Source organism: Salmo salar, chromosome ssa09 (assembly GCF_905237065.1).
Source record: "Salmo salar chromosome ssa09, Ssal_v3.1, whole genome shotgun sequence".
Taxonomy (NCBI): Eukaryota; Metazoa; Chordata; class Actinopteri; order Salmoniformes; family Salmonidae; genus Salmo; species Salmo salar.
Window position 1 is genome coordinate 96,654,053 of NC_059450.1, and position 21,861 is coordinate 96,675,913.

A 21,861-nucleotide genomic window follows, 5' to 3' on the forward strand; every position below is an offset into this window, starting at 1 on the left:
ATTGGTGTTGTATAGACATTAGTATAGTGAGGACATTATTGTGGTGAGGACATTAGTGTAGTGAGGACATTGGTGTTGTATAGACAGTGTTGTATAGACAGTGTTGTATAGACAGTGTTGTATAGACATTAGTGTTGTGAGGACATTAGTGTTGTATAGACAATAGTGTAGTGAGGACATTGGTGTAGTGAGGACATTGGTGTAGTGAGGACATTGGTGTAGTGAGGACATTGGCGTTGTGAGGACATTGGCGTTGTGAGGACATTGGTGTTGTGAGGACATTGGTATTGTGAGGACATTGGTATTGTGAGGACATTAGTGTTGTATAGACATTAGTGTTGTATATACATTGGTGTTGTATAGACATTAGTGTAGTGAAGACATTAGTGTTGTGTTGACATTTGTGTAGTGATGACATTTGTGTAGTGAGGACATTGGTGTTGTGAGGACATTAGTGTTGTGAGGACATTAGTGTTGTGAGGACATTAGTGTTGTGAGGACATTAGTGTTGTGAGGACATTTGTGTTGTGAGGACATTTGTGTGGTGAGGACATTTGTGTGGTGAGGACATTGGTGTGGTGAGGACATTGGTGTGGTGAGGACATTGGTGTGGTGAGGACATTTGTGTGGTGAGGACATTAGTGTAGTGAGGACATTAGTATAGTGAGGAAATTAGTGTAGTGAGGACATTAGTGTAGTGAGGACATTAGTGTAGTGAGGACATTAGTGTGGTGAGGACATTTGTGTTGTGAGGACATTTGTGTAGTGAGGACATTAGTGTAGTGAGGACATTAGTGTAGTGAGGACATTGGTGTTGTATAGACAATAGTATAGTGAGGACATTGGTGTAGTGAGGACATTGGTGTTGTGAGGACATTGGTGTTGTGAGGACATTAGTGTTGTATAGACATTTGTGTTGTATAGACATTAGTGTAGTGAAGACATTGGTGTAGTGAGGACATTGGTGTAGTAAGGACATTAGTGTTGTGAGGACATTAGTGTTTTGAGGACATTAGTGTAGTGAGGACATTAGTGTTGTGAGGACATTAGTGTTGTGAGGACGTTAGTGTTGTGAGGACGTTAGTGTAGTGAGGACGTTAGTGTTGTGAGGACGTTAGTGTAGTGAGGACATTGGTGTTGTAAAGACAATAGTGTAGTGAGGACATTGGTGTAGTGAGGACATTGGTGTTGTGAGGACATTGGTGTTGTGAGGACATTAGTGTTGTATAGACATTAGTATAGTGAGGATATTATTGTGGTGAGGACATTAGTGTAGTGAGGACATTGGTGTTGTATAGACAGTGTTGTATAGACAGTGTTGTACGAGACAGTGTTGTATAGACATTAGTGTTGTGGAGGACATTAGTGTTGTATAGACAATAGTGTAGTGAGGACATTGGTGTAGTGAGGACATTGGTGTAGTGAGGACATTGGTGTAGTGAGGACATTGGTGTAGTGAGGACATTGGCGTTGTGAGGACATTACGCGTTGTGAGGACATTGGTGTTGTGAGGACATTGGTATTGTGAGGACATTGGTATTGTGAGGACATTAGTGTTGTATAGACATTAATGTTAAATAGACATTGGTGTTGTATAGACATTAGTGTAGTGAAGACATTAGTGTTGTGTTGACATTTGTGTAGTGATGACATTTGTGTAGTGAGGACATTGGTGTTGTGAGGACATTAGTGTTGTGAGGACATTAGTGTTGTGAGGACATTAGTGTTGTGAGGACGTTAGTGTTGTGAGGACGTTAGTGTTGTGAGGACGTTAGTGTAGTGAGGACGTTAGTGTTGTGAGGACGTTAGTGTAGTGAGGACATTGGTGTTGTATAGACAATAGTGTAGTGAGGACATTGGTGTAGTGAGGACATTGGTGTTGTGAGGACATTGGTGTTGTGAGGACATTAGTGTTGTATAGACATTTGTGTTGTATAGACATTAGTGTAGTGAAGACATTGGTGTAGTGAGGACATTGGTGTAGTAAGGACATTAGTGTTGTGAGGACATTAGTGTTTTGAGGACATTAGTGTAGTGAGGACATTAGTGTTGTGAGGACATTAGTGTTGTGAGGACGTTAGTGTTGTGAGGACGTTAGTGTAGTGAGGACGTTAGTGTTGTGAGGACGTTAGTGTAGTGAGGACATTAGTGTAGTGAGGATATTGGTGTAGTGAGGACATTGGTGTTGTGAGGACATTGGTGTTGTGAGGACATTAGTGTAGTGAGGACATTGGTGTTGTGAGGACATTGGTGTTGTGAGGACATTGGTGTTGTGAGGGCATTGGTGTTGTGAGGACATTGGTGTTGTGAGGACATTAGTGTTGTGAGGACATTAGTGTAGTGAGGACATTAGTGTTGTGAGGACATTGGTGTTGTATAGACATTGGTGTAGTGAGGACATTGTTGTAGTGAGGACATTAGTGTTGTATAGACATTAGTATAGTGAGGACATTATTGTGGTGAGGACATTAGTGTAGTGAGGACATTGGTGTTGTATAGACAGTGTTGTATAGACAGTGTTGTATAGACAGTGTTGTATAGACATTAGTGTTGTGAGGACATTAGTGTTGTATAGACAATAGTGTAGTGAGGACATTGGTGTAGTGAGGACATTGGTGTAGTGAGGACATTGGTGTAGTGAGGACATTGGTGTAGTGAGGACATTGGTGTTGTGAGGACATTGGTGTTGTGAGGACATTGGTGTTGTGAGGGCATTGGTGTTGTGAGGACATTGGTGTAGTGAGGACATTAGTGTTGTGAGGACATTAGTGTAGTGAGGACATTAGTGTTGTGAGGACATTGGTGTTGTATAGACATTAGTATAGTGAGGACATTATTGTGGTGAGGACATTAGTGTAGTGAGGACATTGGTGTTGTATAGACAGTGTTGTATAGACAGTGTTGTATAGACAGTGTTGTATAGACATTAGTGTTGTGAGGACATTAGTGTTGTATAGACAATAGTGTAGTGAGGACATTGGTGTAGTGAGGACATTGGTGTAGTGAGGACATTGGTGTAGTGAGGACATTGGCGTTGTGAGGACATTGGCGTTGTGAGGACATTTGTGTTGTGAGGACATTGGTATTGTGAGGACATTGGTATTGTGAGGACATTAGTGTTGTATAGACATTAGTGTTGTATATACATTGGTGTTGTATAGACATTAGTGTAGTGAAGACATTAGTGTTGTGTTGACATTTGTGTAGTGATGACATTTGTGTAGTGAGGACATTGGTGTTGTGAGGACATTAGTGTTGTGAGGACATTAGTGTTGTGAGGACATTAGTGTTGTGAGGACATTAGTGTTGTGAGGACATTTGTGTTGTGAGGACATTTGTGTGGTGAGGACATTTGTGTGGTGAGGACATTGGTGTGGTGAGGACATTGGTGTGGTGAGGACATTGGTGTGGTGATGACATTGGTGTGGTGAGGACATTTGTGTGGTGAGGACATTAGTGTAGTGAGGACATTAGTATAGTGAGGAAATTAGTGTAGTGAGGACATTAGTGTAGTGAGGACATTACTGTAGTGAGGACATTAGTGTTGTGAGGACATTTGTGTTGTGAGGACATTTGTGTAGTGAGGACATTAGTGTAGTGAGGACATTAGTGTAGTGAGGACATTGGTGTTGTATAGACAATAGTATAGTGAGGACATTGGTGTAGTGAGGACATTGGTGTTGTGAGGACATTGGTGTTGTGAGGACATTAGTGTTGTATAGACATTTGTGTTGTATAGACATTAGTGTAGTGGAGACATTGGTGTAGTGAGGACATTGGTGTAGTAAGGACATTAGTGTTGCGAGGACATTAGTGTTTTGAGGACATTAGTGTAGTGAGGACATTAGTGTTGTGAGGACATTAGTGTTGTGAGGACGTTAGTGTTGTGAGGACGTTAGTGTAGTGAGGACGTTAGTGTTGTGAGGACGTTAGTGTAGTGAGGACATTGGTGTTGTATGAGACAATAGTGTAGTGAGGACATTGGTGTAGTGAGGACATTGGTGTTGTGAGGACATTGGTGTTGTGAGGACATTAGTGTTGTATAGACATTAGTATAGTGAGGATATTATTGTGGTGAGGACATTAGTGTAGTGAGGACATTGGTGTTGTGAGGACGTTAGTGTTGTGAGGACGTTAGTGTAGTGAGGACGTTAGTGTTGTGAGGACGTTAGTGTAGTGAGGACATTGGTGTTGTATAGACAATAGTGTAGTGAGGACATTGGTGTAGTGAGGACATTGGTGTTGTGAGGACATTGGTGTTGTGAGGACATTAGTGTTGTATAGACATTAGTATAGTGAGGATATTATTGTGGTGAGGACATTAGTGTAGTGAGGACATTGGTGTTGTATAGACAGTGTTGTATAGACAGTGTTGTATAGACAGTGTTGTATAGACATTAGTGTTGTGAGGACATTAGTGTTGTATAGACAATAGTGTAGTGAGGACATTGGTGTAGTGAGGACATTGGTGTAGTGAGGACATTGGTGTAGTGAGGACATTGGTGTAGTGAGGACATTGGCGTTGTGAGGACATTGGCGTTGTGAGGACATTGGTGTTGTGAGGACATTGGTATTGTGAGGACATTGGTATTGTGAGGACATTAGTGTTGTATAGACATTAATGTTGTATAGACATTGGTGTTGTATAGACATTAGTGTAGTGAAGACATTAGTGTTGTGTTGACATTTGTGTAGTGATGACATTTGTGTAGTGAGGACATTGGTGTTGTGAGGACATTAGTGTTGTGAGGACATTAGTGTTGTGAGGACATTAGTGTTGTGGAGGACGTTAGTGTTGTGAGGCGTTAGTGTTGTGAGGACGTTAGTGTAGTGAGGACGTTAGTGTTGTGAGGACGTTAGTGTAGTGAGGACATTGGTGTTGTATAGACAATAGTGTAGTGAGGACATTGGTGTAGTGAGGACATTGGTGTTGTGAGGACATTGGTGTTGTGAGGACATTAGTGTTGTATAGACATTTGTGTTGTATAGACATTAGTGTAGTGAAGACATTGGTGTAGTGAGGACATTGGTGTAGTAAGGACATTAGTGTTGTGAGGACATTAGTGTTTTGAGGACATTAGTGTAGTGAGGACATTAGTGTTGTGAGGACATTAGTGTTGTGAGGACGTTAGTGTTGTGAGGACGTTAGTGTAGTGAGGGACGTTAGTGTTGTGAGGACGTTAGTGTAGTGAGGGACATTAGTGTAGTGAGGATATTGGTGTAGTGAGGACATTGGTGTTGTGAGGACATTGGTGTTGTGAGGACATTAGTGTAGTGAGGACATTGGTGTTGTGAGAGACATTGTTGTTGTGAGGACATTGGTGTTGTGAGGACATTGGTGTTGTGAGGACATTGGTGTTGTGAGGACATTAGTGTTGTGAGGACATTAGTGTAGTGAGGACATTAGTGTTGTATAGACATTGGTGTAGTGAGGACATTGTTGTAGTGAGGACATTAGTGTTGTATAGACATTAGTATAGTGAGGATATTATTGTGGTGAGGACATTAGTGTAGTTAGGACATTGGTGTTGTATAGACAGTGTTGTATAGACAGTGTTGTATAGACAGTGTTGTATAGACATTAGTGTTGTGAGGACATTAGTGTTGTATAGACAATAGTGTAGTGAGGACATTGGTGTAGTGAGGACATTGGTGTAGTGAGGACATTGGTGTAGTGAGGACATTGGTGTAGTGAGGACATTGGCGTTGTGAGGACATTGGCGTTGTGAGGACATTGGTGTTGTGAGGACATTGGTATTGTGAGGACATTGGTATTGTGAGGACATTAGTGTTGTATAGACATTAATGTTGTATAGACATTGGTGTTGTATAGACATTAGTGTAGTGAAGACATTAGTGTTGTGTTGACATTTGTGTAGTGATGACATTTGTGTAGTGAGGACATTGGTGTTGTGAGGACATTAGTGTTGTGAGGACATTAGTGTTGTGAGGACATTAGTGTTGTGAGGACATTTGTGTGGTGAGGACATTTGTGTGGTGAGGACATTGGTGTGGTGAGGACATTGGTGTGGTGAGGACATTGGTGTGGTGAGGACATTGGGGTGGTGAGGACATTGGGGTGGTGAGGACATTGGTGTGGTGAGGACATTTGTGTGGTGAGGACATTAGTGTAGTGAGGACATTAGTATAGTGAGGAAATTAGTGTTGAGGACATTTGTGTAGTGAGGACATTAGTGTAGTGAGGACATTAGTGTAGTGAGGACATTGGTGTTGTATAGACAATAGTATAGTGAGGACATTGGTGTAGTGAGGACATTGGTGTTGTGAGGACATTGGTGTTGTGAGGACATTAGTGTTGTATAGACATTTGTGTTGTATAGACATTAGTGTAGTGAAGACATTGGTGTAGTGAGGACATTGGTTTAGTAAGGACATTAGTGTTGTGAGGACATTAGTGTTTTGAGGACATTAGTGTAGTGAGGACATTAGTGTTGTGAGGACAATAGTGTTGTGAGGACGTTAGTGTTGTGAGGACGTTAGTGTAGTGAGGACATTAGTGTAGTGAGGACGTTGGTGTAGTGAGGACATTGGTGTTGTGAGGACATTGGTGTTGTGAGGACATTAGTGTAGTGAGGACATTGGTGTAGTGAGGACATTGGTGTTGTGAGGACATTGGTGTTGTGAGGGCATTGGTGTTGTGAGGACATTGGTGTTGTGAGGACATTAGTGTTGTGAGGACATTAGTGTAGTGAGGACATTAGTGTTGTGAGGACATTGGTGTTGTATAGACATTGGTGTAGTGAGGACATTGTTGTAGTGAGGACATTAGTGTTGTATAGACATTAGTATAGTGAGGACATTATTGTGGTGAGGACATTAGTGTAGTGAGGACATTGGTGTTGTATAGACAGTGTTGTATAGACAGTGTTGTATAGACAGTGTTGTATAGACATTAGTGTTGTGAGGACATTAGTGTTGTATAGACAATAGTGTAGTGAGGACATTGGTGTAGTGAGGACATTGGTGTAGTGAGGACATTGGTGTAGTGAGGACATTGGCGTTGTGAGGACATTGGCGTTGTGAGGACATTGGTGTTGTGAGGACATTGGTATTGTGAGGACATTGGTATTGTGAGGACATTAGTGTTGTATAGACATTAATGTTGTATAGACATTGGTGTTGTATAGACATTAGTGTAGTGAAGACATTAGTGTTGTGTTGACATTTGTGTAGTGATGACATTTGTGTAGTGAGGACATTGGTGTTGTGAGGACATTAGTGTTGTGAGGACATTAGTGTTGTGAGGACATTAGTGTTGTGAGGACGTTAGTGTTGTGAGGACGTTAGTGTTGTGAGGACGTTAGTGTAGTGAGGACGTTAGTGTTGTGAGGACGTTAGTGTAGTGAGGACATTGGTGTTGTATAGACAATAGTGTAGTGAGGACATTGGTGTAGTGAGGACATTGGTGTTGTGAGGACATTGGTGTTGTGAGGACATTAGTGTTGTATAGACATTTGTGTTGTATAGACATTAGTGTAGTGAAGACATTGGTGTAGTGAGGACATTGGTGTAGTAAGGACATTAGTGTTGTGAGGACATTAGTGTTTTGAGGACATTAGTGTAGTGAGGACATTAGTGTTGTGAGGACATTAGTGTTGTGAGGACGTTAGTGTTGTGAGGACGTTAGTGTAGTGAGGACGTTAGTGTTGTGAGGACGTTAGTGTAGTGAGGACATTAGTGTAGTGAGGATATTGGTGTAGTGAGGACATTGGTGTTGTGAGGACATTGGTGTTGTGAGGACATTAGTGTAGTGAGGACATTGGTGTTGTGAGGACATTGTTGTTGTGAGGACATTGGTGTTGTGAGGACATTGGTGTTGTGAGGACATTGGTGTTGTGAGGACATTAGTGTTGTGAGGACATTAGTGTAGTGAGGACATTAGTGTTGTATAGACATTGGTGTAGTGAGGACATTGTTGTAGTGAGGACATTAGTGTTGTATAGACATTAGTATAGTGAGGATATTATTGTGGTGAGGACATTAGTGTAGTTAGGACATTGGTGTTGTATAGACAGTGTTGTATAGACAGTGTTGTATAGACAGTGTTGTATAGACATTAGTGTTGTGAGGACATTAGTGTTGTATAGACAATAGTGTAGTGAGGACATTGGTGTAGTGAGGACATTGGTGTAGTGAGGACATTGGTGTAGTGAGGACATTGGTGTAGTGAGGACATTGGCGTTGTGAGGACATTGGCGTTGTGAGGACATTGGTGTTGTGAGGACATTGGTATTGTGAGGACATTGGTATTGTGAGGACATTAGTGTTGTATAGACATTAATGTTGTATAGACATTGGTGTTGTATAGACATTAGTGTAGTGAAGACATTAGTGTTGTGTTGACATTTGTGTAGTGATGACATTTGTGTAGTGAGGACATTGGTGTTGTGAGGACATTAGTGTTGTGAGGACATTAGTGTTGTGAGGACATTAGTGTTGTGAGGACATTAGTGTTGTGAGGACATTTGTGTTGTGAGGACATTTGTGTGGTGAGGACATTGGTGTGGTGAGGACATTGGTGTGGTGAGGACATTGGTGTGGTGAGGACATTGGGGTGGTGAGGACATTGGGGTGGTGAGGACATTGGTGTGGTGAGGACATTTGTGTGGTGAGGACATTAGTGTAGTGAGGACATTAGTATAGTGAGGAAATTAGTGTTGAGGACATTTGTGTAGTGAGGACATTTGTGTAGTGAGGACATTAGTGTAGTGAGGACATTAGTGTAGTGAGGACATTGGTGTTGTATAGACAATAGTATAGTGAGGACATTGGTGTAGTGAGGACATTGGTGTTGTGAGGACATTGGTGTTGTGAGGACATTAGTGTTGTATAGACATTTGTGTTGTATAGACATTAGTGTAGTGAAGACATTGGTGTAGTGAGGACATTGGTTTAGTAAGGACATTAGTGTTGTGAGGACATTAGTGTTTTGAGGACATTAGTGTAGTGAGGACATTAGTGTTGTGAGGACATTAGTGTTGTGAGGACGTTAGTGTTGTGAGGACGTTAGTGTAGTGAGGACATTAGTGTAGTGAGGACGTTGGTGTAGTGAGGACATTGGTGTTGTGAGGACATTGGTGTTGTGAGGACATTAGTGTAGTGAGGACATTGGTGTAGTGAGGACATTGGTGTTGTGAGGACATTGGTGTTGTGAGGGCATTGGTGTTGTGAGGACATTGGTGTTGTGAGGACATTAGTGTTGTGAGGACATTAGTGTAGTGAGGACATTAGTGTTGTGAGGACATTGGTGTTGTATAGACATTGGTGTAGTGAGGACATTGTTGTAGTGAGGACATTAGTGTTGTATAGACATTAGTATAGTGAGGACATTATTGTGGTGAGGACATTAGTGTAGTGAGGACATTGGTGTTGTATAGACAGTGTTGTATAGACAGTGTTGTATAGACAGTGTTGTATAGACATTAGTGTTGTGAGGACATTAGTGTTGTATAGACAATAGTGTAGTGAGGACATTGGTGTAGTGAGGACATTGGTGTAGTGAGGACATTGGTGTAGTGAGGACATTGGTGTTGTGAGGACATTGGTGTTGTGAGGGCATTGGTGTTGTGAGGACATTGGTGTTGTGAGGACATTAGTGTTGTGATGACATTAGTGTAGTGAGGACATTAGTGTAGTGAGGACATTAGTGTGGTGAGGACATTTGTGTTGTGAGGACATTTGTGTAGTGAGGACATTAGTGTAGTGAGGACATTAGTGTAGTGAGGACATTGGTGTTGTATAGACAATAGTATAGTGAGGACATTGGTGTAGTGAGGACATTGGTGTTGTGAGGACATTGGTGTTGTGAGGACATTAGTGTTGTATAGACATTTGTGTTGTATAGACATTAGTGTAGTGAAGACATTGGTGTAGTGAGGACATTGGTGTAGTAAGGACATTAGTGTTGTGAGGACATTAGTGTTTTGAGGACATTAGTGTAGTGAGGACATTAGTGTTGTGAGGACATTAGTGTTGTGAGGACGTTAGTGTTGTGAGGACGTTAGTGTAGTGAGGACGTTAGTGTTGTGAGGACGTTAGTGTAGTGAGGACATTGGTGTTGTATAGACAATAGTGTAGTGAGGACATTGGTGTAGTGAGGACATTGGTGTTGTGAGGACATTGGTGTTGTGAGGACATTAGTGTTGTATAGACATTAGTATAGTGAGGATATTATTGTGGTGAGGACATTAGTGTAGTGAGGACATTGGTGTTGTATAGACAGTGTTGTATAGACAGTGTTGTATAGACATTAGTGTTGTGAGGACATTAGTGTTGTATAGACAATAGTGTAGTGAGGACATTGGTGTAGTGAGGACATTGGTGTAGTGAGGACATTGGTGTAGTGAGGACATTGGTGTAGTGAGGACATTGGCGTTGTGAGGACATTGGCGTTGTGAGGACATTGGTGTTGTGAGGACATTGGTATTGTGAGGACATTGGTATTGTGAGGACATTGGTATTGTATAGACATTAATGTTGTATAGACATTGGTGTTGTATAGACATTAGTGTAGTGAAGACATTAGTGTTGTGTTGACATTAGTGTAGTGATGACATTTGTGTAGTGAGGACATTGGTGTTGTGAGGACATTAGTGTTGTGAGGACATTAGTGTTGTGAGGACATTAGTGTTGTGAGGACGTTAGTGTTGTGAGGACGTTAGTGTTGTGAGGACGTTAGTGTTGTGAGGACGTTAGTGTAGTGAGGACGTTAGTGTTGTGAGGACGTTAGTGTAGTGAGGACATTGGTGTTGTATAGACAATAGTGTAGTGAGGACATTGGTGTAGTGAGGACATTGGTGTTGTGAGGACATTGGTGTTGTGAGGACATTAGTGTTGTATAGACATTTGTGTTGTATAGACATTAGTGTAGTGAAGACATTGGTGTAGTGAGGACATTGGTGTAGTAAGGACATTAGTGTTGTGAGGACATTAGTGTTTTGAGGACATTAGTGTATTGAGGACATTAGTGTTGTGAGGACGTTAGTGTTGTGAGGACGTTAGTGTAGTGAGGACGTTAGTGTTGTGAGGACGTTAGTGTAGTGAGGACATTAGTGTAGTGAGGATATTGGTGTAGTGAGGACATTGGTGTTGTGAGGACATTGGTGTTGTGAGGACATTAGTGTAGTGAGGACATTGGTGTTGTATAGACAGTGTTGTATAGACAGTGTTGTATAGACAGTGTTGTATAGACATTAGTGTTGTGAGGACATTAGTGTTGTATAGACAATAGTGTAGTGAGGACATTGGTGTAGTGAGGACATTGGTGTAGTGAGGACATTGGTGTAGTGAGGACATTGGTGTAGTGAGGACATTGGCGTTGTGAGGACATTGGCGTTGTGAGGACATTGGTGTTGTGAGGACATTGGTATTGTGAGGACATTGGTATTGTGAGGACATTAGTGTTGTATAGACATTAATGTTGTATAGACATTGGTGTTGTATAGACATTAGTGTAGTGAAGACATTAGTGTTGTGTAGACATTAATGTTGTATAGACATTGGTGTTGTATAGACATTAGTGTAGTGAAGACATTAGTGTTGTGTTGACATTTGTGTAGTGATGACATTTGTGTAGTGAGGATATTGGTGTTGTGAGGACATTAGTGTTGTGAGGACATTAGTGTTGTGAGGACATTAGTGTTGTGAGGACATTAGTGTTGTGAGGACATTAGTGTTGTGAGGACATTTGTGTGGTGAGGACATTGGTGTGGTGAGGACATTGGTGTGGTGAGGACATTGGGGTGGTGAGGACATTGGTGTGGTGAGGACATTTGTGTGGTGAGGACATTAGTGTAGTGAGGACATTAGTATAGTGAGGAAATTAGTGTTGAGGACATTAGTGTAGTGAGGACATTAGTGTGGTGAGGACATTAGTGTAGTGAGGACATTAGTATAGTGAGGAAATTAGTGTTGAGGACATTTGTGTTGTGAGGACATTTGTGTAGTGAGGACATTAGTGTAGTGAGGACATTAGTGTAGTGAGGACATTGGTGTTGTATAGACAATAGTATAGTGAGGACATTGGTGTAGTGAGGACATTGGTGTTGTGAGGACATTGGTGTTGTGAGGACATTAGTGTTGTATAGACATTTGTGTTGTATAGACATTAGTGTAGTGAAGACATTGGTGTAGTGAGGACATTGGTGTAGTAAGGACATTAGTGTTGTGAGGACATTAGTGTTTTGAGGACATTAGTGTAGTAAGGACATTAGTGTAGTGAGGACATTAGTGTTGTGAGAACATTAGTGTTGTGAGGACGTTAGTGTTGTGAGGACGTTAGTGTAGTGAGGACGTTAGTGTTGTGAGGACGTTAGTGTAGTGAGGACATTAGTGTAGTGAGGATATTGGTGTAGTGAGGACATTGGTGTTGTGAGGACATTGGTGTTGTGAGGACATTAGTGTTGTGAGGACATTAGTGTAGTGAGGACATTAGTGTTGTGAGGACATTGGTGTTATATAGACATTGGTGTAGTGAGGACATTGTTGTAGTGAGGACATTAGTGTTGTATAGACATTAGTATAGTGAGGATATTATTGTGGTGAGGACATTAGTGTAGTGAGGACATTGGTGTTGTATAGACAGTGTTGTATAAACAGTGTTGTATAGACAGTGTTGTATAGACATTAGTGTTGTGAGGACATTAGTGTTGTATAGACAATAGTGTAGTGAGGACATTGGTGTAGTGAGGACATTGGTGTAGTGAGGACATTGGTGTAGTGAGGACATTGGTATAGTGAGGACATTGGCGTTGTGAGGACATTGGCGTTGTGAGGACATTGGTGTTGTGAGGACATTGGTATTGTGAGGACATTGGTATTGTGAGGACATTAGTGTTGTATAGACATTAATGTTGTATAGACATTGGTGTTGTATAGACATTAGTGTAGTGAAGACATTAGTGTTGTGTTGACATTTGTGTAGTGATGACATTTGTGTAGTGAGGACATTGGTGTTGTGAGGACATTAGTGTTGTGAGGACATTAGTGTTGTGAGGACATTAGTGTTGTGAGGACATTTGTGTTGTGAGGACATTTGTGTGGTGAGGACATTGGTGTGGTGAGGACATTGGTGTGGTGAGGACATTGGGGTGGTGAGGACATTGGGGTGGTGAGGACATTGGTGTGGTGAGGACATTTGTGTGGTGAGGACATTAGTGTAGTGAGGACATTAGTATAGTGAGGAAATTAGTGTTGAGGACATTAGTGTAGTGAGGACATTAGTGTAGTGAGGACATTAGTGTGGTGAGGACATTTGTGTTGTGAGGACATTTGTGTAGTGAGGACATTAGTGTAGTGAGGACATTAGTGTAGTGAGGACATTGGTGTTGTATAGACAATAGTATAGTGAGGACATTGGTGTAGTGAGGACATTGGTGTAGTGAGGACATTGGTGTTGTGAGGACATTGGTGTTGTGAGGACATTAGTGTTGTATAGACATTTGTGTTGTATAGACATTAGTGTAGTGAAGACATTGGTGTAGTGAGGACATTGGTGTAGTAAGGACATTAGTGTTGTGAGGACATTAGTGTTTTGAGGACATTAGTGTAGTGAGGACATTAGTGTAGTGAGGACGTTAGTGTTGTGAGGACATTAGTGTTGTGAGGACGTTAGTGTTGTGAGGACGTTAGTGTAGTGAGGACGTTAGTGTTGTAGAGGACGTTAGTGTAGTGAGGACATTGGTGTTGTATAGACAATAGTGTAGTGAGGACATTGGTGTAGTGAGGACATTGGTGTTGTGAGGACATTTGTGTTGTGAGGACATTAGTGTTGTATAGACATTTGTGTTGTATAGACATAAGTGTAGTGAAGACATTGGTGTAGTGAGGACATTGGTGTAGTAAGGACATTAGTGTTGTGAGGACATTAGTGTTTTGAGGACATTAGTGTAGTGAGGACATTAGTGTTGTGAGGACATTAGTGTTGTGAGGACGTTAGTGTTGTGAGGACGTTAGTGTAGTGAGGACGTTAGTGTTGTGAGGACGTTAGTGTAGTGAGGACATTAGTGTAGTGAGGATATTGGTGTAGTGAGGACATTGGTGTTGTGAGGACATTGGTGTTGTGAGGACATTAGTGTAGTGAGGACATTGGTGTTGTGAGGACATTGGTGTTGTGAGGACATTAGTGTTGTGAGGACATTAGTGTTTTGAGGACATTAGTGTAGTGAGGACATTAGTGTAGTGAAGACATTAGTGTTGTGAGGACATTAGTGTTGTGAGGACGTTAGTGTTGTGAGGACGTTAGTGTAGTGAGGACGTTAGTGTTGTGAGGACGTTAGTGTAGTGAGGACATTGGTGTTGTATAGACAATAGTGTAGTGAGGACATTGGTGTAGTGAGGACATTGGTGTAGTGAGGACATTAGTGTAGTGAGGACATTAGTGTAGTGAGGACATTGGTGTTGTATAGACAATAGTATAGTGAGGACATTGGTGTAGTGAGGACATTGGTGTAGTGAGGACATTGGTGTTGTGAGGACATTGGTGTTGTGAGGACATTAGTGTTGTATAGACATTTGTGTTGTATAGACATTAGTGTAGTGAAGACATTGGTGTAGTGAGGACATTGGTGTAGTAAGGACATTAGTGTTGTGAGGACATTAGTGTTTTGAGGACATTAGTGTAGTGAGGACATTAGTGTAGTGAGGACATTAGTGTTGTGAGGACATTAGTGTTGTGAGGACGTTAGTGTTGTGAGGACGTTAGTGTAGTGAGGACGTTAGTGTTGTGAGGACGTTAGTGTAGTGAGGACATTGGTGTTGTATAGACAATAGTGTAGTGAGGACATTGGTGTAGTGAGGACATTGGTGTTGTGAGGACATTTGTGTTGTGAGGACATTAGTGTTGTATAGACATTTGTGTTGTATAGACATAAATGTAGTGAAGACATTGGTGTAGTGAGGACATTGGTGTAGTAAGGACATTAGTGTTGTGAGGACATTAGTGTTTTGAGGACATTAGTGTAGTGAGGACATTAGTGTTGTGAGGACATTAGTGTTGTGAGGACGTTAGTGTTGTGAGGACGTTAGTGTAGTGAGGACGTTAGTGTTGTGAGGACGTTAGTGTAGTGAGGACATTAGTGTAGTGAGGATATTGGTGTAGTGAGGACATTGGTGTTGTGAGGACATTGGTGTTGTGAGGACATTGGTGTTGTGAGGACATTGGTGTTGTGAGGACATTGGTGTTGTGAGGACATTGGTGTTGTGAGGACATTAGTGTTGTGAGGACATTAGTGTAGTGAGGACATTAGTGTTGTGAGGACATTGGTGTTGTATAGACATTGGTGTAGTGAGGACATTGTTGTAGTGAGGACATTAGTGATGTATAGACATTAGTATAGTGAGGACATTATTGTGGTGAGGACATTAGTGTAGTGAGGACATTGGTGTTGTATAGACAGTGTTGTATAGACAGTGTTGTATAGACAGTGTTGTATAGACATTAGTGTTGTGAGGACATTAGTGTTGTATAGACAATAGTGTAGTGAGGACATTGGTGTAGTGAGGACATTGGCGTTGTGAGGACATTGGCGTTGTGAGGACATTGGCGTTGTGAGGACATTGGCGTTGTGAGGACATTGGTGTAGTGAGGACATTGGTATTGTGAGGACATTGGTATTGTGAGGACATTAGTGTTGTATAGACATTAGTGTTGTATAGACATTGGTGTTGTATAGACATTAGTGTAGTGAAGACATTAGTGTTGTGAGGACATTAGTGTAGTGAGGACATTTGTGTTGTGAGGACATTTGTGTTGTGAGGACATTAGTGTTGTGAGGACATTAGTGTTGTGAGGACATTGGAGTAGTGAGGACATTGGTGTTGTGAGGACATTGGTGTGGTGAAGACATTAGTGTTGTGAGTGCATTTTTTTTGTATAGAAATGTGTGTTGTGAGGACTTTGGTGTAGTTAGGACATTGGTGTAGAAAGGACATTAGTGTTGTGAGGACATTAGTGTAGTGAGGACATTAGTGTTGTGAGGACATTAGTGTTGTGAGGACATTAGTGTAGTGAGGACATTAGTGTTGTGAGGACAGTGTTGTGAGGACATTAGTGTTGTGAGGACATTAGTGTTGTGAGGACATTAGTGTTGTGAGGACATTAGTGTTGTGAGGACATTAGTGTAGTGAGGACATTAGTGTTGTGTTGAGGACATTAGTGTAGTGAGGATATTAGTGTGGTGAGAACATTGGAGTAGTGAGGACATTGGTGTGGTGAGGACATTGGTGTGGTGAGGACATTGGTGTTGTGAGGACATTGGTGTTGTGAGGACATTGGTGTTGTGAGGACATTGGTGTTGTGAGGACATTAGTGTTGTGAGGACATTAGTGTAGTGAGGACATTAGTGTTGTGAGGACATTGGTGTAGTGAGGACATTAGTGTTGTGAGGACATTAGTGTTGTGAGGACGTTAGTGTTGTGAGGACGTTAGTGTAGTGAGGACATTGGTTTTGTGAGGACATTGGGTTTGTGAGGACATTGGTGTTGTGAGGACATTGGTGTTGTGAGGACATTAGTGTTGTGAGGACATTAGTGTAGTGAGGACATTAGTGTTGTGAGGACATTGGTGTTGTATAGACATTGGTGTAGTGAGGACATTGTTGTAGTGAGGACATTAGTGATGTATAGACATTAGTATAGTGAGGACATTATTGTGGTGAGGACATTAGTGTAGTGAGGACATTGGTGTTGTATAGACAGTGTTGTATAGACAGTGTTGTATAGACAGTGTTGTATAGACATTAGTGTTGTGAGGACATTAGTGTTGTATAGACAATAGTGTAGTGAGGACATTGGTGTAGTGAGGACATTGGTGTAGTGAGGACATTGGTGTAGTGCGGACATTGGTGTAGTGAGGACATTGGCGTTGTGAGGACATTGGCGTTGTGAGGACATTGGTGTTGTGAGGACATTGGTATTGTGAGGACATTAGTGTTGTATAGACATTAGTGTTGTATAGACATTGGTGTTGTATAGACATTAGTGTAGTGAAGACATTAGTCTTGTGAGGACATTGGTGTAGTGAGGACATTGGTGTAGTGAGGACATTGGTGTTGTGAGGACATTAGTGTTGTGAGGACATTAGTGTTGTGAGGACATTAGTGTTGTGAGGACATTAGTGTTGTGAGGACATTAGTGTAGTGAGGACATTTGTGTTGTGAGGACATTTGTGTTGTGAGGACATTTGTGTTGTGAGGACATTAGTGTTGTGAGGACATTAGTGTTGTGAGGACATTAGTGTTGTGAGGACATTGGAGTAGTGAGGACATTGGTGTTGTGAGGACATTGGTGTTGTGAGGACAGTGTTGTGAGGACATTAGTGTTGTGAGGACATTAGTGTTGTGAGGACATTAGTGTTGTGAAGACATTAGTGTTGTGAGGACATTAGTGTTGTGAGGACGTTAGTGTAGTGAGGACATTAGTGTAGTGAGGACATTGGTGTAGTGAGGACATTGGTGTAGTGAGGACATTGGTGTTGTGAGGACATTGGTGTTGTGAGGACATTGGTGATGTGAGGACATTGGTGTTGTGAGGACATTGGTGTTGTGAGGACATTAGTGTTGTGAGGACATTAGTGTAGTGAGGACATTGGTGTTGTATAGACATTGGTGTAGTGAGGACATTATTGTGGTGAGGACATTAGTGTAGTGAGGACATTGGTGTTGTATAGACAGTGTTGTATAGACAGTGTTGTATAGACATTAGTGTTGTGAGGACATTAGTGTTGTATAGACAATAGTGTAGTGAGGACATTGGTGTAGTGAGGACATTGGTGTAGTGAGGACATTGGTGTAGTGAGGACATTGGTGTTGTGAGGACATTAGTGTTGTGAGGACATTAGTGTTGTGAGGACATTAGTGTTGTGAGGACATTAGTGTTGTGAGGACATTAGTGTTGTGAGGACATTAGTGTTGAGAGGACATTAGTGTAGTGAGGACATTAGTGTTGTGAGGACATTAGTGTTGTGAGGACATTGGAGTAGTGAGGACATTGGTGTTGTGAGGACATTGGTGTGGTGAAGACATTAGTGTTGTGAGTGCATTTGTTTTGTATAGAAATGTGTGTTGTGAGGACTTTGGTGTAGTTAGGACATTGGTGTAGAAAGGACATTAGTGTTGTGAGGACATTAGTGTTGTGAGGACATTAGTGTAGTGAGGACATTAGTGTTGTGAGGACATTAGTGTCGTGAGGACATTAGTGTTGTGAGGACAGTGTTGTGAGGACATTAGTGTTGTGAGGACATTAGTGTTGTGAGGACATTAGTGTTGTGAGGACATTAGTGTTGTGAAGACATTAGTGTTGTGAGGACATTAGTGTTGTGAGGACATTAGTGTTGTATAGACATTTGTGTTGTATAGACATTAGTGTAGTGAAGACATTGGTGTAGTAAGGACATTGGTGTAGTAAGGACATTAGTGTTGTGAGGACATTAGTGTTGTATAGACATTTGTGTTGTATAGACATTAGTGTAGTGAAGACATTGGTGTAGTGAGGACATTGGTGTAGTAAGGACATTGGTGTTGTGAGGACATTAGTGTTTTGAGGACAATAGTGTAGTGAGGACATTAGTGTTGTGAGGACATTAGTGTTGTGAGGACGTTAGTGTTGTGAGGACGTTAGTGTTGTGAGGACGTTAGTGTTGTGAGGACGTTAGTGTTGTGAGGACGTTAGTGTTGTGAGGACATTAGTGTTGTGAGGACATTGGAGTAGTGAGGACATTGGTGTTGTGAGGACATTGGTGTGGTGAAGACATTAGTGTTGTGAGTACATTTGTTTTGTATAGAAATGTGTGTTGTGAGGACTTTGGTGTAGTTAGGACATTGGTGTAGAAAGGACATTAGTGTTGTGAGGACATTAGTGTAGTGAGGACGTTAGTGTTGTGAGGACGTTAGTGTTGTGAGGACGTTAGTGTTGTGAGGATGTTAGTGTTGTGAGGACATTTGTGTTGTGAGGACATTTGTGTTGTGAGGACATTTGTGTGGTGAGGACATTGGTGTTGTGAGGACATTTGTGTTGTGAGGACATTGGTGTTGAGGACATTGGTGTGGTGAGGACATTGGTGTGGTGGGGACATATGTGTTGGGAAGACATTAGTGTAGTGAGGACATTAGTGCAGTGTGGTGAGGACATTGGTGTTGTATAGACATTGGTGTAGTGAGGACATTGGTGTAGTGAGGACATTAGTGTTGTATAGACATTAGTATAGTGAGGACATTATTGTGGTGAGGACATTAGTGTAGTGAGGACATTAGTGTAGTGAGGACATTGGTGTTGTATAGACAATAGTGTAGTGAGGACATTGGTGTAGTGAGGACATTGGTGTAGTGAGGACATTGGTCTTGTGAGGACATTGGTGTTGTGAGGACATTAGTGTTGTGAGGACATTAGTGTTGTGAGGACATTAGTGTTGTGAGGACATTAGTGTAGTGAGGACATTAGTGTAGTGAGGACATTAGTGTTTTGAGGACATTAGTGTTGTGAGGACATTAGTGTTGTGAGGACATTAGTGTTGTGAGGACATTAGTGTAGTGAGGACATTAGTGTAGTGAGGACATTAGTGTTGTGTTGAGGACATTAGTGTAGTGAGGATATTAGTGTGGTGAGGACTTTTGTGTTGTGAGGACATTTGTGTTGTGAAGACATTAGTGTAGTGAGGACATTAGTGCAGTGTGGTGAGGACATTGGTGTTGTATAGACATTGGTGTAGTGAGGACATTGGTGTAGTGAGGACATTAGTGTTGTATAGACATTAGTATAGTGAGGACATTAGTGTGGTGAGGACATTAGTGTGGTGAGGACATTAGTGTAGTGAGGACATTGGTGTTGTATAGACAATAGTGTAGTGAGGACATTGGTGTAGTGAGGACATTGGTGTTGTGAGGACATTGGTGTTGTGAGGGCATTGGTGTTGTGAGGACATTAGTGTTGTATAGACATTAGTGTAGTGAAGACATTGGTGTAGTGAGGACATTGGTGTTGTGAGGACTTTGGAGTAGTGAGGACATTGGTGTAGTGAGGACATTGGTGTGGTGAGGACGTTAGTGTTGTGAGGATGTTAGTGTTGTGAGGACGTTAGTGTTGTGAGGACGTTAGTGTTGTGAGGACATTTGTGATGTGAGGACATTTGTGTTGTGAGGACATTTGTGTTGTGAGGACATTTGTGTGGTGAGGACATTTGTGTGGTGAGGAGATTGGTGTGGTGAGGACATTGGTGTGGTGAGGACATTGGTGTGGTGAGGACATTGGTGTGTATAGACATTGGTGTAGGAGGACATTAGTGTAGTGAGGACATTAGTGTAGTGAGGACATTAGTGTGGTGAGGACATTTGTGTTGTGAGGACATTTGTGTTGTGAGGACATTTGTTTAGTGAGGACATTTGTTTAGTGAGGACATTGGAGTGGTGAGGACATTGGTGTGGTGAGGACATTAGTGTTGTGAGGACGTTAGTGTGGTGAGGACATTGGTGTTGTGATGACATTGGTGTTGTGAGGACATTTGTGTTGTGAGGACATTGCTGTGGTGAGGACATTGGTGTGGTGAGGACATTGGTGTTGTGAGGACATTGGTGTTGTGAGGACATTGGTGTTGTGAGGACATTTGTGTTGTGAGGACATTGGTGTTGTGAGGACATTGGTGTGGTGAGGACATTAGTGTTGTATAGACATTGGTGTAGTGAGGACGTTAGTGTTGTGAGGACATTGGTGTTGTGAGGACATTGGTGTTGTGAGGACATTGATGTGGTGAGGACATTAGTGTTGTGAGGACATTAGTGTTGTGAGGACATTAGTGTTGTGAGGACATTGGTGTTGTGAGGACATTGGTGTGGTGAAGAAATTGGTGTTGTGAGGACGTTAGTGTAGTGAGGACGTTAGTGTAGTGAGGACGTTAGTGTAGTGAGAACGTTAGTGTTGTGAGGACATTAGTTTTGTGAGGACATTAGTGTAGTGAGGACATTAGTGTTGTATAGACATTAGTGTAGTGAGGACATTAGTGTTGTGAGGACATTGGTGTAGTGAGGACATTGGTGTGGTGAGGACATTGGTGTGGTGAGGACATTGGTGTGGTGAGGACATTTGTGTTGTGAGGACATTAGTGCAGTGAGGGCATTAGTGTAGTGAGGACATTAGTGTGGTGAGGACATTAGTGTTGTATAGACATTGGTGTAGTGAGGACATTGGTGTAGTGAGGACATTAGTGTAGTGAGGACATTAGTGTTGTATAGACATTGGTGTAGTGAGGACATTGGTGTCGTGAGGACATTGATGTCGTGAGGACATTGGTGTCGTGAGGACGTTGGTGTTGTGAGGACGTTGGTGTTGTGAGGACGTTGGTGTGGTGAGGACATTGGTGTTGTGAGGACATTGGTGTTGTGAGGTCATTGGTGTTTGAGGACATTAGTGTTGTATAGACATTGGTGTAGTGAAGACGTTAGTGTTTTGAGGACATTAGTGTTTTGAGGACATTGGTGTTGTGAGGACATTGGTGTTGTGAGGACATTGGTGTGGTGAGGACATTGGTGTGGTGAGGACATTGGTGTGGTGAGGACATTGGTGTGGTGAGGACATTGGTGTGGTGAGGACATTAGTGTTGTATAGATATTTGGTGTAGTGAGGACGTTAGTGTTGTGAGGACATTAGTGTCATGAGGACATTGGTGTCGTGAGGACATTGGTGTCGTGAGGACATTGGTGTCGTGAGGACATTGGTGTCGTGAGGACATTAGTGTCGTGAGGACATTGGTGTCGTGAGGACATTGGTGTCGTGAGGACGTTGGTGTCGTGAGGACGTTAGTGTAGTTAGGACATTGGTGTTGTGAGGACGTTAGTGTAGTGAGCACGTTGGTGT